We start from the raw sequence: 16417 nt of genomic DNA, 5'->3' as shown, positions 1-16417 counted from the left end.
TTCCTTCATTTCAACTGTTGTGAATCTGACAATTATGTGTCTTGGGCTTGCTCTTCTTGAGGAGTAACTTTATGGTGTTCTCTTTATTTCCTGACTTTGAATGTTGGCCTGCCTTGCTAGGTTGGGGAAGTTCTCCTGGATAATACCCTGAAGAGTGTTTTCCAACTTGGTTTCATTCTCCCCATCATTTTCAGGTACACCAATCAAACATAGACTTGGTCTTTCACATAATTCCATATTTCTTGGAGGCTTTGTTAATTTCTTTTCACTTTTTTCTCTAATCTTCTTACTTTATTTCATTGAGTTGATCTTCAATCTCTGATTCCTTTCTTCTGCTTGATCAGTTCAGCTATTGAAACTTGTGTATACTTCACAAAGTTCTCGTGCTGTGTTTTTCAGCTCCATCAGGTCATTTGTGTTCTCTAACTGGTTATTGTAGTTAGCAATTCGTTTAACCTTCTTTGAGGTTCTTAGCTTTCTTGCATTGGGTTAGAACATGCTCCTTTAGCTCAGAGGAGTTTGTTATTAACCCACCTTCTGAGGCCTGCTTCTGTCAGTTCATCAAACTCATTCTCCATCCAATTTTGTTCCTTTGCTGATGAGGAGTTGTGATTCCTTGGAGGAGAAGAAGCATTGTCGTTTTTGGAATTTTCAGCCTTTTAGCACTAGTTTCTCCCAAACTTCATGGATTTATCTACTTTAGGTCTCTGAAGTCGGTGACCTTTGGATGGGGTCTCCAAGTGGACTTTTTTTGTTGATGTTGAAACTGTTCCTTTCTGTTTGTTAGTTTTCCTTCCAACAGTCAGGTCCCTCTGCTGGTGTGCTGGAGTTTGCTGGAGTTTCACTCCAGACCCTGCTTGCGTGGGTATCACTGGCAGAGGCTGCAGAACAGGAAATATTGCTGCCTGTTCCTTCCTCTGGTAGCTTCACCCCAGAGTGGTACCTGCCAGATGCCAGCAGAGCTCTCCTGTATGAGGTGTCTGTCAGCCCCTACTGGGAGGTGTCTCCCAGTCAGGATATGCAGGTGTCAAGGATCCACTTGAGGAGGCAGTCTGTCCCTTATCAGAACTTGAACACTATACTGGGAGATCTGCTGCTCTCTTCAGAGCTGCCAGGCAGAGAGTTTAAGTCTATTGAAGCTGTTCCCACAACCACCCCTTTTCCCAGATGCTCTATCCCAGGAAGATAGGGGCTTTATTTATATGTCCCTGATGGGCTGCTGCCTTTTTTCATAGATGCCCTGACCAGCAAGGAGGGAATCTAGTGAGACAGTCTGCCTGCAGCTGCCTTGCTGAGCTGTGGTGGGCTCTGCCCACTTCAAACTTCCCGATGGCTTTGTTTACACTGTAAGATTAAAACCACCCACCTGAGCCTCAGCAATGGCAGACAACCCTCTCCCCACCAAATTCGCACATCCCAGGTTAAGCTCAGACTGCTGTGCTGGCTGTGAGAATTTCAAGCCAGTGGATCTTAGCTTGCTTGTCTCTGTGGGGGTGGGACCCAGCAAGCCAGACCACTTGGCTCCCTGGCTTCAGCCCCCTTTCCAGGGGAGTAAATGTTTGTCTCACCGGTGTTCCAGATGCCACTGGGGTATGAAAAAAAAAATCTGCAGCTAGCTCGGTGTCAGCCCAAATGGCTGCCCAGCTTGTGCTGGGAACCCAGGCCCCTGATGTTGGCGTAGGTACTGGAGGGAAGAATCTCCTGGTCTGTGGGTTGTGAAGACCATGGAAAGAGCATAGTATCCAGGCCGAAGTGCAGGGTACAGACCCTAATGGCTTACCTTGGCTAGGAGAGGGAGTTTACCGACCCCTTGAGCTTCCCAGGTGAGGCAACACCCCACCCTGCTTCAGCTTGCCCTCCTTGGGCTGCACCCACTGTCTAACAATTCCCAATGAGATGAACCAGGTACCTCAGTTGGAAATGCAGAAATCACTCAACTTCTTTGTCAGTCTCACTGGGAGCTGCACACTGGAGCTGTTCCTATTCAGCCATCTTGCCAACAATCTTGATAATGGTGTATTACCTTTTTTATGTCCTATTGGATTCAGACTGCTAGTTTTTTGTTGTTTTGCTTCTGAGGATTCTGCATCTATGTTCATCAGGGAGATTGGCCTGTAGTTTTCTTTTTTTGGTGTTGTTGTGTCCTTATCTGGTTTTGGTATCAAGATACTGCTTGCCTTACAGAGTTAGGGAGAATTCCTAACTCACCTGAGAGTCTCAGAATCGACTGAGAATTCATGTTCTTCAAAAAATTGGAAGAATTCACCAGTAAACCCATGCAACCCTGTGGTTTTCTTTCCTGGGAAACACTGGGAGACTTTATTACTGATTCAATCTCATTCCTTGTTATTGCTCTGTCCAGTCTTTGTTTTCTGCCTGGTTCAATCTTGGGAGGTTATATATGTCCAGGAATTTATCTGTTTCCTCTAGGTTTTCTCATTGTTGACATATAGTTGTTCATAATAGTCACTAATAATCTTTTGCATTTCTGTGCTGCCCATTGTAACGTCTCCTTTCTCATTTCTGATTTTATTTGGGTCTTCTTAGTCTAGCTAATGGTTTATTGATTTTCTCTTTTCAAAGTCAACTTTTTGGCTGGGTTTGTTGACTCACACCTGTAAACACAGAATTTTGGAAGGCCAAGGTAGGCTGATCACTTGAGTCCAGGAGTTTGAGACCAGCCTGAGCAACATGGCAAACCCCCATATCTATAAAAAGAAAAAAATACAAAAAAAATAGCCAGGTGTGGTGCTGCACATCTGTAGTCTCAGCTACTTAGAAGCTGAGATGGAGGGATTGCCTGAGCCCAGGAGGCAGAGGTTACAGTGAGCCAAGATCACACCACTGCATTCTAGCCTGGGTGACAGAACAAGACCCTGTCTCAGGGGAAAAAAAAACAAAAACAAAGAACTAATTTCACTCATCTTTTTTTAATCTCCATTTCATTTAGATCTGCTCTGATCTTTATTATTTATTTCCTTCTAAGTTTCGTTTGTTCTTGTTTTTCTAGTTCCTTGAGATGCATTTATAAGTTTATTTGTTTTAAATCTTTCTACCTTGTTGATGTGGGTGTTTATTGAAATAAATGTCCCTCATAGCACTTATTTTTGTTGTACCCTATACATTTCTGTATATTGTATTTCTATTTTCACTTGTTTCAAACAATTTTTAAATGTTTAAATCAATTTCTTCATTGACACAATGATCATTCAGGAACGTAGTTTGATTTCCATGTATCTGCTCAATTTCATAAGTTCCTCTTGTTATTGATTTCTAGTCGTATTCCATTGTGATCTGAGAAGATACTTAATGTGATTCTGATTTGCAAAACTTTTTTGAGACTTGTTTTGTGTCCTAAGATATGGAGTATCCTGGAGAATGTTCTATGTGCTAACGAAGAATGTGTATTCTGCATCTGTGAATGAAATGTGTAAATTTTTTAGGTCCATTTGATCTATGTAGTTTAAATCCAATATTTCTTTGCTGATATTTTTCCTTCCAAATGTCTGTCCAATGCTGAATATGAAGTGTTCACATCCCTCATTATTATTGTTTTTGGGTCTATTTCTTTAGCAGTAATAATATTTGTTTAATATGTCTGGGTACTCCAGTGTTGTTGGTTGTATATATAATTGTTACATCTTCATCTTTGTGCTGAATTGAACCATTTATCATTTATCATTATATGATGACCTCCATTATTATTATTATTATTTTTTGACTTAGTACTTTTTTTCTACTCCTGCATGTTTTTGGTGTCTATCTGTGTAGAATATTTTCTTCCATCCATTCCCTTAAAGTCTATGGGTGTCTTTACAGGAGAAGTCAGTTTCTTGTAGGCAGCATGTAATTGGGCTTTATTTTTTTAATTCATTTAGCCAGTATCTATTTTTGATTTGGGAAATTTAAATTACCTACATTCAAGATTGTTATCAATAGGTGAGGACTTACTCCTGTTTTATTGTTTTCTGATTGTTTTGTATACCTTTGTTTCCTTCTCTCATTTTTTTTGCAATTTTATGGTTATCTGTAGTGATAATCTTTTATTCCTTTCCCTTTCTGATTTGTGTTTCTGCTCTACTAGTCAGTTTTATGCTTTTATATTTTCATTATGGTAGATATCATCCTCCTACTTCCAGATGTAGCACTCCCTTAAGCATTTCTTGTAGGGCTGATTTGGTAGTAATGAATTCTCTCAGTTTTTGCTTGTCTAAGGGAAGCAAAATTTCTTCCCTCATTCTACTTCATTTCTGAAGGATAGCTTTGCTGGGTGTAGTATATGTGGCTAGTAATGTTGTGGGATTTCCCCGCTCTTTGGCATTTTTAAATGGCATCCAATTCCTTCGTAGCCCAGAAGGTTTCTGCTGAGAAATCTGTTAGTCTACTGTTGATTCCCTTATATGTGACTTCATGCTTCTCTCTGGGTGTTTTTAGAATTCTCTTTGATTTTTTACAGTTTGATGAAAATGTGCCTCAGAGAGACCCTTTTAGGGTTGAATCTATTTAGGGACTTGTGAGCTTCCTTTATCTGTTGGTCTTTTTCTCTCCCAAAACTTTGGCAGTTTTCAGATATTATCTTATTAAATCAATTTTCTGGTCCTTATCCCATCAATTCTCCTTCTGGAACTCCCAAAATGTGAAATATTGTTAGCTTGGTGTGTCTCATATGTCACACAGGCTTTCTTCATTCTTTTATTTATTTATTTAAATCTGTCTGGTTTCTTTCAAAACACCTGTCTTCAAATTTAGAAATTATTTCTTCTGCTTGATTTAGCCTGCTTTTGAAGCTTTCAATTGTATTTTTAATTTTGTTCATTTAATTTGTCACTTCCAAGAATGCTGTCTGGTTCTTTTTCATGGTATCTCTTTGATGAATTTCCCATTTACATCATGAATTGTTTTCCTGATATCTTTGTACTGTCTACTTGTGTTCTCTTTTATCTCATTGGGTTTCTTTAAGATTTCCTTTACTTTGGAGTCTGTTATTGGAGAAGTATTGTGATTTTTTGGCAAGTCGTGTTTTCTTCCCCCCCCCCATTTTTGTTCCCAAATTGATATGTGCATATCTGGAGTAACAGACACTTCCAATTTTATGGAGTAACCTCAATAAAGACTTTTTCCTGTACATGCGTCTGTAGTATCATTTGGGTAGGGTGCTTTGGCTTTGGTTCTGGTTCAGTGCAGAAGTGCAGTGTCTCTACAGTTATTTAGATTATAATCAACATCAGTGATATCTGCAAGTGCACCAGTGGCTTAGGCTTGCTTAGTGTTTAGCTTCTTTGTGACGGCAAGAAGGCTCCTTAGAGGTACTTACTCCTCTATTTTTGCTGATGTTGCTAACTACGCTCAAACTTTTTGACAACACATTTTAAGCATCTTCTCTCTGATTCTGCATGTACAGTTTCACAGTGCTGGGCAGGGAACTAGAATGTCATTGGAATTTGGTTCACTTTGCTACTCACAGATAATTTGAAGGTATTCTTTCTCCTAATGCTGCCACCAACATGGGTCATGTGATTTTATTTGCACTTATTGATTTTATGCTTTTGGGGGAGGATAAGTGAGATGATTTATAGTTAGAGGGGATGGAGAGCAGCATGCTATTCTGCTCCAAGCCTGGCTTAAAGTCTTTTAAATTATCCTTTTTTCTTAGTGCCCCTATCTAATCTACTAGTATGTCTTATCAACTTTCTGGATTTGCCCACTCTGGATAGTCTTCTCTCCAACTATCCCTCTGGTTAAAACCACCACCATTTCTCTGCCTACATTACTGTCCTTACCTCGTTACTGATCTCTCACTTTCCACTCTTGCTTCCATTCTTCACACAGCAGCTCAAGGGAGTTCTTTAAATGTAAAGTGGATCTTGCTGCTTCCCTACTTGAATGTTCTGACAGCTTCCTGTCACACTGTCTTGTGTCAGTCTCACAGCACACAGAGCTTAATTCAGGAATCCTTATGCTGGTCACTTATTGAGAAAGAGCTTCATGGTGGGCAGCTGAAAGGCTGCACAGAACACTCCTCAGAGTTCTACAAGCAGCTGAGAGCTGGGCTATTTATCTGTCACTAGTGAGTGCTGCCCCTGTGACAGCTCACTTTCCATTCCTTTGGCCTGCCCTGTGTGCAGCTAAGCAAGTCCCTGAAATCAGAGGTAGTACTTATGAAAATATCAGGTGGGCTTGCATTAAGATGCCGTCAGTGTGGAGAACATGAATGCTAAGGGCATATGAGTGGGGCCCCTATGCTACCTGTGTCCAACCTTCAGAACGTAAATATTGTGTTCTTTACCTCCGTATCTCCAGTGCCTGCCATATAGCAGGGCCTCCAAGGTTTGCTGATCTGCCTGCCTCACCTGGAGTCTCCTGTTTCTCCCACAGCTAGCTGACATTAGCCATATGACCCTCTGTTTGTTCCCTGTAATAGGCCATTTCCTAAGTAAGCATCATCCTCATTTCTATACGTTTTCTCTGATTACTGGAAATTCCTCAACTATTGACCATTTTGATTCCTGGGCCCCTTAAGTGTCCATTAGCATTGGAATGGAGCCCACAGGACGATACCAGACAGATGCCACCACATCTTTTCTTGAAGTAGTGTTCAGGTTGAGGGGGTCATAGCCGAGAGGTCTCCTGGGGCCCCTTGCTCTCCTACTCACAGCCCTGCTGCAGCCAGCAGCGGTGGGGGAGCCAAGCTGCGTTGATTACTTTTGACATCAGTTGTTAACATAATTTTGACGTTGAGCCTCCCCCCAGTTCTGGGGTGGCTGTGACTGTGTCCAGGCTCCAACTTGAGAAGCTATGGGGAGCCTCTCACCCCCGGATCTGGCCTGTCTGGGAGGTGGCCTGGGAAGGGACCTGTGTTTCTCCAGCCCGCGCCCTCGGGGCCTGGGGGTGGGGCCCCAGCAGATGTCTGGATTTGGTAGCCAGGGCCTGGAGCCGGATGCTGAGAATGAGGCCTGCAACTCATTTCCCCATTTAACATTCTGAGAACATCTGCACCGGTTTCCAAGGCTTCTCCCTCACTAATTGCTTTGATTATTGTGTGAAGTTAAGAACTGGCACATTTCCGCGATGTTGTGATGAAGGTGAAAAGATCGCTCTTAATTAGATTAAAAACATTTTTTTCTTCCTGTGTAATTTTGCCTTGAAAATCAAGGCCACTTTTTTGTTTTCTTCATCCAAAGACCTCCAGAAACTTTCCTCCCCACCTCTCCAGAGGTTTCTGGGGAATGTCCTGTGAGCTCAACTCTTGGAGAAGATAGTGCTTAACCCAGATTCCATTGTATATTAAAGTTTCCTAGGGCTGCTCTTGCTGCCTGGAACCTTCCCCTGAAAATGTGTCTTGGGAGACCTAGACAGTGACTTCCTGCAGCATGGAGACCCGGGTGGGTCAATTTTAGTTGTGTGGGTGGCTGTGTTGCTTTCTTTCCATTTCCTGGGCTCACTCACACTCAGAGTTGACCCTGTCCTGGCTCTGTCATTGCCTGAAAGTTGTCTTAGCGCCCCCGCTACTCAGACCCCACCCCTGGGCCTGCAGAGCCATTTCTGTTCACTCTGAGGTTTGTGTGTGCTGAGGCCTGCTATCCTCATTCTAAGGAAAAGTGTCTAGGGTGTGGGGGGTGCTCCTCAATATCCAAAACATGGTTGTTGATAAGCCCAGCATCCTCCCTGGGATTTCTCAGGATTCCCAAAGTCATCTCTGACTGTGTCACATCACCGTGTGCTCAAGGCAAATCTATTTTGCACATCTTTGATCCAATGTGAGATCCAACATGTTCCATAATTTGCTCCAAACATCCTTCTACAGCAGGGTGTGGAGAGGGGCTCACTGAAGGTTTCGGGAGATGAGGACTTACATCACAGCAGTAGAAAACCAATGACCCACCTTAAGTCCCTTTTGGAGAGTTCTCTGTGCCGTTGCAGGGTTAGGGCCAGGGCAAGGGCCTCGGCCTCATGCCAGCTTCTTTCCCACAAGCCTTTTCCCTGCCCTCTGCCCTGAAAACTAGTGGCAGCAGTGCAGAGCAGTTCAGCTATTTTGTAACATTGATTGCCCCCAAGCCCATGTCCTTAGGTTCACACCTCACCCCCAAGTTTGTCATGCACATTCCTGAAGACTCTCTTGGTAACAAATGATGGAACCCCAACTCAAACAAGCTTAAGCACAAAAGGGACATTTTTTTGGCTCACACAGCTGGACCCAGCTGTTTCAGACACAGCTGGACCCCAGAGCTGAGATGATCTTGCTCACTTGCTCTCTCCCCCTTACACTCCCCTTCTCCCTCCCTGTTCCCTTTTGTTCTCCCTTTCCCTTGCTCTCTATCATTGGCTCTACGAGATGGCTGTATCCTTAGGCAGCTACTTTCTAAAAGGGGCAAAATGGCCACCAGCTTGCATTCAACAGCTAAGGAAACCCAGCAGAATGAGGTCATCTCTCCCCAGGATTCCTGCCAGAATCTAAGGCCAAGTTCCTATTGGCCTCAGCTGGGGTACAAGCCATCCTTGGACCTGCAACTATACCTCCAATGGCTGAGGCAAGGTCTACAAGGATCCCTTTGGGGATGGCCAGAGGGTACCTAAACACTGCACACTAGGAGTGGGAAAAGAGGAGCCCCCAAAGGAAGATTTGAGAAGCTGTTCCCAGAAGCCAGGCCTGGCTGCTGGGCAGGCAAAAACAACAGGTGTCCACTCAAGCAAGGTATTTTCCTAAGCGGAACTGGGTGCCAGCTGTGAATATACATTTTCACTCCATTTCTCGCCTTGTTCCTGGCAGCTGTTGTGGGAATGGCTTTTACACTTTCCGTCCATGTCCCTTACTTCTCGCCTCTGAGTGGAGACACAGGTGGTGGCGGGGCCACTCTGGCTCAGGGTCTATGAGCCGGGCATGGGCAGCTGGCACAGGCTGTGGCTCAGCAATGTCACGCAGGGCCTGGCTGCAGCTGTCCGGATGCCCCTGGGGAGGGCTTCTCCTTCAGAGTGCAGGATCCACAGGGCTTTGGTGAATCCAGAGAGGGGGAGATTTCTTGAGGGGGCCAGGGAGGAGGCTTCTACTTGCGAAGGATAGGGAGAGCGTCTGTTCATCCCTGTGAAGTAGGCTGGCTCAGGGAACTCGCCTGTGCCAAATCCTGGAGAGATATGGGTGAGGCAGAAGGCAAAGTTTCCATGCTCAAGGCCAGGCACACATAAGCCCTGCAGCTATACAGGGGAGGGAGCAATCTCTGGGGCCGTGGAAAGCTTGGGTTACACCTGGGAGATTAGGCAGGATTTTAATCAATCAGGAGGGGAAGGGTAGGGGGTGAGTGGCTAGGTGAAGTTACCAGGAAGGGCCCAGACACTGGAGTCTCTTGAGGGCAGAGGGCAGCAGGGATGGGCTGGAGCTTTGAGCTTTGTCATAAATTGGACTTGGGGCTTGAATGCTGACCTAATCTGGGCAAGAAGGGGGTCGGAGGCTCAATGAGAGAGCAGAGGAAGTGAGATCAGAATTTCTTGGGAACAGAAAGCCTCAAAGACCTTCATGGTAGGAGAGCTCTATGTAGCCTCATGGGCAGCTCCAGGCCAGGAGGAGGAACATATTCTGGTAACCCTAGGATAAGATGTACAGGGTCATGGGCCAGAGAGCAAGGCACAGATATAGGAGACTTCCACAAATTGTTGTTTCTTGACTTGGAGAAGTATCATCCAAAATAGAAAATATAGACACAATAAGGAAGAAAATTAAAATCACCCAAAGACAAACAAGTTAACATTTGGATCTGTTTCCTTCTAGTCTTTTTTCTATGCTTGTATTTTTTAAAAAATTAAATTCAAATTCCCCTACTGATCAGGACAACTGACTAGAAAGGAAGATGCTGTGCTGAGTTTTATTCCTGTTCTCTTGACAGGGTGAGACTTGGCAGCCAGCATCCCCAGCTGGGGTAGTTGCCACGCCCAAGGCTGCCTTTGCCATCCCAGACCTCCCATTTTCCTAGAAAACAAAATTGTTTTGTTCTGCCCTGAAAATTTAGACCCAGATCCTGGCCTTGACAAAGCAAAGGCAGCCAAAGAATTAAAGCATCAAAAACCGGGACTGTCTTAGGAAAGTGTGACTTCATTGTCACCAGGATACTGTGCTCTTTGTCCCCAGGGCCAGCCACTCCAGACAGTTCAGCAAAGGGCACCTGGCATTGCTCCGGTACCTCCTGCAGAGCCTGGATATCCAGCCCTTTCAAGTACATCATGGGCTCAACCTTCTCTGCTGCTGTGAGTTCAGGCTGTGAAATACCCACTTCAGAGGTGGGGGTGACAAGCACGACCTGTTAGGGCACAGCACTTGCCCTCAAGTCCTGGCCTGAAAGAGGCAGCACTAGTGTGTCTGGAAAGAGCTGAATCTCCACCCACCCACCATCAGCTCCCCTCCTTGCTCTCCTAGATGCCTGACGTGGCTACGATCACAGATGAAAACAGAAAAGGTGGCAGCTCTGGTCACTGCCTCCGTGGTGGAGAAAGCATGCCCCACAGTCTCTGCCATACAAGCCAGCAGACAACAACCTCTCCTTTTGAATTGGAAAAACAAACCTGTGGGGCCCTTCTCTGCCCCTTGCCATTCCCACGATGAAACCAAAAAGCACACATTCCTCTCTGGCAGGTGCAGATCCCAGCTACCCTGATCAGCCAACTGATGTGCACATTTTAATATCCTAAAACACCAGGGTAAAATATTTCTCAGGAGTCAGGTAGCTCACCCTTGGCCCTCAGGCTTTGGAGATGGCACTTGTCATCATGGGTGTTTAGAAAGCAACTCAACATTCTAGCCTCGGCTCCATCATTCCTTCTACATACAAATGATGCAAACATCAAAATATGTTTCTTTTTAATTGAATCCTGGATGAAGTTTTAGCTCTGTCACTTGACAACTATATTATATAACCCAGGATACTTGAATCTCTGCCCCCAAATCTCTAAGATGGGAGCAGTTACATCCCTCTGCTCGGTCCCAGACCTGCGGGTCTCTGAATTTGCGCACATTCTTCAAGTCTATGGGTCCTTCCCTGGTCTAAGGATGTCATGGGCACAGAGCCCTTTCACTCTGAGCCCTTCTCCTGGCTGTGACTAAGTAATGTCTGTGTGGTTTCCTGCTGGAAGGCTGCCAGTGGCCCCCACAGGCCCTGAGCTCCTGAGTTTATTTACATTTCTCTGATTGCTAGTGAGGCGCAACACCTTTCCACATACTCATCAGCCCTTTGGATTCCTCTTTTGTGATGTGCTACTTTGTCTACTGTCCATTTTCTATTATGTCATTTATATTTTTCCTATTGATTTGTAGGAATCCTTTGTATTTTGTGGGCCCTGTCTTTTCACTCTTTAAGGTGTATTTTTGATGACTGGGTCTTAACTCTAGTGTCAAATTAAGCATTCTTATCTCTTAAGGTTATTGCTTCTTTAAAAAAAAAAAAAAGAAAGAAAACCATCCTAATGCTGACATCATTAGGATATTCTTCTACATTTAATCATGTGGCCTTTATAATGTTGCTTTTCATAATTAGGTCTTCAGTCCCCTGGAATTACAAGAATGAATTTTTGGTATATGACATGAAGTAATTAAGGTTCCAACTTAACGTTTTGCTAGTGTGGATATTCAGTTGCTCCTGAAAATTTGATTGAAAAGTCCATCCTCTTCCCAAGATGTGCAAGCCACCTCTGATCCACAGAAAGCTTCCATACATGTGTGGGCTATTTCCCAATGCTCAATCCTGTCCCACTGGTCTATTTGTCTCTCCCTGTGTCAACATCACATTGCCTTAATGACCACTGCCTTGGAGGAAGTACTGATGTTTAGTACGGCAAGTTCTCCCACCTGTTCTTCTTCAAGAATATTATCAATTCTTGGCTTTTTGCACTTCCAAATCAGTAGAATCAGCTTGCCAAAGTTCACACACAGAAGCCTTGAGATTTTTATTACGATTTGGAGAGATTTATTAAGATTTAGAGATAATCTTTTTAGATTATCTATTGAGTCTTCTAGTCATTGAATGAAGGCATATTTCTCCATTTATTTATGTCTTCTTCATTGTCTCTTATTGAAGTTTTATCATTTTCTCCAGAGTTCTTACATATCTTTAGTTATATAATATTCTTTGTGCTGTTGTAAACAGGTTCTTTTTTCACTGGTTATCTCACATTTTTGATTTACAGAAGAGAAAAATAGTACTGAGTCCCCACATCCCTTTCACCAGCTTCCCCTAATGTTAGCATCTTACATAACCATGGTACATTGACCAAAACTAAGAAATTAACATTGGTACAACACTATTAAGGTAGAGTTGTTAATTTATTTGGATTTCCCCAGTTCAAATACTAATGTCCTTTTTCTGTTCCAGGATCCCATCTAGGATCTATCATTACATTTCTTGAGCATGTCTCCTAAGTTATCTCCAATTGGTGACAGGCTTCTCTGTCTTATTTTTCATTAACTTGACATTTTTGAAGAATACCAGTCAGGTGTCAGTGTCCCTCAGTTTGGGTTTGTCTGGTGTTTTCTCAGGACTAGACCAGGGTTATAGGTTTAGGGCAAGAACACCAGTGAGGTGAGATATTTTCCTAATTGTGGAACATGACATCAATATAGTTTATCACTGGTAATATCCTCGAGCCACTCGTTTAAAGTGGTGTCAGCCAGGTTCCTCCAATGTAAGTGAATTGCTGTTTTTCCCTTTCCATAGTTTAGTCTTTACAAGTGAGTCACTAAGTACAGCCCACACTCAAGGGGGCAGGAAGGGGGAGGGGTTCAACTCTACCTCCTGCAGGAGAGTATCAAAAAAATATTCAAATATGTGTTAAAACTACCACAGCAATTAAAACATATTTCGAAGAAGAAACTTTGAAGTTTCTCAAAGTTCACCAACTAATTTTAGCATTCATTCATGGATCATTTTCCTGCAGCAAATATTACTGTGATGTACGTCTATTTTCCTCATTCCTTCTACATTTTTTATTTGGAATTCTTTTGAAAGGAAGATTTTGTCCCTCTCCTCCAATTGTTTATTTAATTTTATCAGTGTGGATTCAGGAGTATTTGAGTTATAATCCAATATTATCATTTTTTTTTGTTGCTCAAATTGTTCTAGCTTTGGCCACTGGTGGGTTCATATGTCCTTTTGATGTGTCCCCCTATCCTTTTATTTTTAAGCATTTCCTTCTCTTCTAGCACCTGACAATACTTCAGACTCATCTCTTATTTTCCCTGCCCTAGCCCTAGAATTGTCCATTCATCCAGAGAGCCCTAGCTCTTTTTATTGCAGAATGAATAAAAAACCTGGATCTATGCATGGGGTATGCTCATGGCTACTGGGGTATCACTGCTTCCATCTCCTCTCAGTGGACAGAGCTAGGAAAATATATGTATACATGTAACCTGAGTATGCACACATCTTTACATATCTGTATCTATATAAAGCTAACCATGAGTTCATCCTTGCCCCTTCCCCCACAACTTATTTATAGCTTTTTCTCTGACAGTGAGAAACCTGGCTCCCATTACCTACAGTTCATTTAGTTCTGTAGCCCTATTGAACATGTAGCAAATTTGTATGTGAAGCACATCTACTTCCTAGGTTAGACTGTTTATGACAGACTTTGTCTTTAACCATAAAGTGTCCAGTCAAAACAGTGTTTTTGAAAGCAACATAGACCAGCTCTTCTTCCTTCTTTCCTTTCACTGCTATGTCATTTGTTTGTAGCACACAAAGAATTCACTCATCAGAGTGCTTTCCATCGTAGGGTCCTCCAACATCCAGGTTAATTTTTTAAATTTGCGTACAGTAAAATTCACTCTTGGAGATTCAGTTCTGTGGGCTTTGACAAATGCCTGGAATCACGTATCCACAACCAGTATCATTCAAATCAGTTCCATACCCCTAAAAATACCCTGGGGTTAGTCTTTTGAAGTCAAGTACTTCTCCCCTAACCACTGGCAGCTATTGATCTGTCTTATGTCCCTGTAGTTTTATTTTTTCTAGAATATCCTATAAATGGGATTCTGTATGTATTCTTTTGCATCTGGCTTCTTTCAGTGCTTAGCAAAATGCATCTGAGATTCATCCATGTTGTTGCATAAATCATTAGTTCATTTCTTTTTTATTGGTGGGTGGTATTCCATGGCATGAATATTTACCACATTTTGTTTATCCATTCACCTGTTGAAGGACATCTTCATTGTTTCCACTATTTGGTAATTATGAGCAGAGTTACTATACACATTTATGTACAGGTTTTTGTTAAGATAAAAATTCAATTCACTTGAGTGGGAAAGGAACTGCTAGGACTCATGGTATGTGTATGTTTAAATTTTCTAAGAAATTGCGATAATCTATTTCCTAAAGTCACTGTGCCATTTTGCATTCCCACCAGCAACATACGAGAGTTCTATGTGTTCCACATCCTCAAGAGTGCTTGGTATTGTCAGGTTTTGATTTTTTTTTTTTTAATGGAATTTCATTGTGGTTCTAATTTGCATTTCCATATTTATGTTAATTGTGCATCTTTTCATGTGCTTATTTCTAATCCATTTGTAAAATTGGATGGTTCACTTTATTATCGTCAAGTTGTAAGCATTCTTTATATATTCTGAGTGCAAGTCCTTGACATGATAGGTGATGTGCAAATATTCTTTCCAAGTCTGTGCTTTGTCTTTTCATCTCATTAACAGTGTCTGTTGCATAGCAAAAGCTTTTAATTTTGATAAAGTCCAATTTGTTGATTCTTTTTGTCTTACGAGTGGAGCTTTTGGTTTCGTTATTTCAGAATTCACTGCCAAATTCAAGGTCCTGGAGATTTTTTTCTTATGTTTTCCTCAAGAAATTTTATGGTTTTGTTTCATTTTAGATTTTTTGTAGTAAAGTTGTATAAATTTTCATTTTCTAATTGTTGATCATCTCTCACATCAGGCATAGATACTAAATGTATTAAAACTTTCACACACACACATACATATACATACAACACATTCAAACAGTTAAATTAGGAATAAACTTAGGAAAGAGTTGTATGACTGATGTGGGAAAACCTTCCTTTTTTATAAAGCAAAAGACGTATCATTTTTTAAAAGCATAAAACATTTTTCTATGATAAAAAGCAACATAGTTAAGGTGAACAAAACAGAGATAGACTGGGGAAGATATGTGTGCCTCATATAACAAGGAGTTAATGTCTGTAATATATAGAAAATTCCTACAAAGTGACAAGCAAAAATGAGCAAAGGGTATGAACAGGCAATTCTGCAAGAGGAAACCCAGAAACCAAGCCCATAAAAGGCATTCAAACAGATGGAAATGACAGCAATGCCTCAGTTTTCATCCATGCTTGGTAGTCCCTGCAAAAGATGCTGACAGCCTTCATTTGGGCTTCATTCAACAGTTCATTCAGGCATGGATGTGGGAAAGCTGGGGAAGCCTGAATTGCTACATACAACTTCTTGAGAAAGCAATCCAGCAACATTTACTAAAATTACTAAGGAGGCACCCTCTCACCCTGTTCCAATATGTCAACTTTTAAGAATAAAGATGGATGTGACATCATAGTCTGAATAATTAACCAGCTTAACATTATAAGAGCCTGAATGTCCATGATATACAGAATGGTTAAGTATGACCAATCTAAACTGTGGACTGTCATGTGACTACTAAAATGATAATTAAATCCATGTCTATATACCTAGAGAAAATGAGATGAACTTATGCTACAGAGTGACAGGAACAGAGTGACAAGAACAGTGCCATCCCATGTATATAAAAGCAACTCCCACCTGGCATCTGCTGCTTGGATGAGCAGAGGGGGTGGGGGCTTGAAATCTAGTTGACGGTTAACACTGATGACCTTGGGGGAGGAAAGCCATTGCAAATCTTCGAATTATTCCACTTCTCACAGATGAATACTTAATCCTTTTACAATAAAATATTTAAATGAAGAGAAACATAAGCCAGGAGCAAATACTGATGGTGTGAACACAATGTGGGGAGTGATAAGGATCATCTCCTGAGCTCCTGTGTCAAAGTTGCAGAGGTGGGCCCAGGAATCTGAATGTGAAGCCAGCTGTTGTTGGAGGGACTCCTGTGCCTCACTGGGGGTACAACTAGTTGATGTGGCATTGTGTTTTGACAAAGGAGTTCTGTGGCTGCCCCCGCATCCCAGATTTGCCATCCTTCATGGGTCAGAGGTTCTACCACCCCATCTTTCCTGACCCACGGCTCTGTCAATGTATGAATGTGACAATGTATGGTGGTGGGAGCTGTTGTCCCTTACCAGGCCTGTGCCTGTCACCTGTTTTATTCTTAACCCAAATGTCAGTTGTGAACATGGGAAGAGGCCTAGAACCTGAGGTGGGGAGAGTCCTGGACACCTGAGCACAGCCCCAGGCATAGTTACCACTCTGAAGAGGATTCACTGGCCT

The 16417-nt window shown here is 42.4% G+C and overlaps 1 protein-coding gene across 2 annotated transcripts in view; it reads left to right on the top strand.

Moving 5' to 3' along the window:
- KCNQ1 (potassium voltage-gated channel subfamily Q member 1) overlaps positions 1–16417 on the top strand; it is a 388699-nt gene that overhangs the window by 185430 nt on the left and 186852 nt on the right. The gene's annotated exons all lie outside the window — the stretch shown is intronic.

Source organism: Aotus nancymaae, unplaced genomic scaffold, assembly GCF_030222135.1.
Source record: "Aotus nancymaae isolate 86718 unplaced genomic scaffold, 86718_ANA_hifiasm-v0.15.2.pri h1tg000106l, whole genome shotgun sequence".
In the NCBI taxonomy this organism is placed as follows: Eukaryota; Metazoa; Chordata; class Mammalia; order Primates; family Aotidae; genus Aotus; species Aotus nancymaae.
The sequence above is the reverse complement of the archived record's forward strand: the minus strand, read 5'-3'. Positions and strand labels throughout refer to the sequence as shown.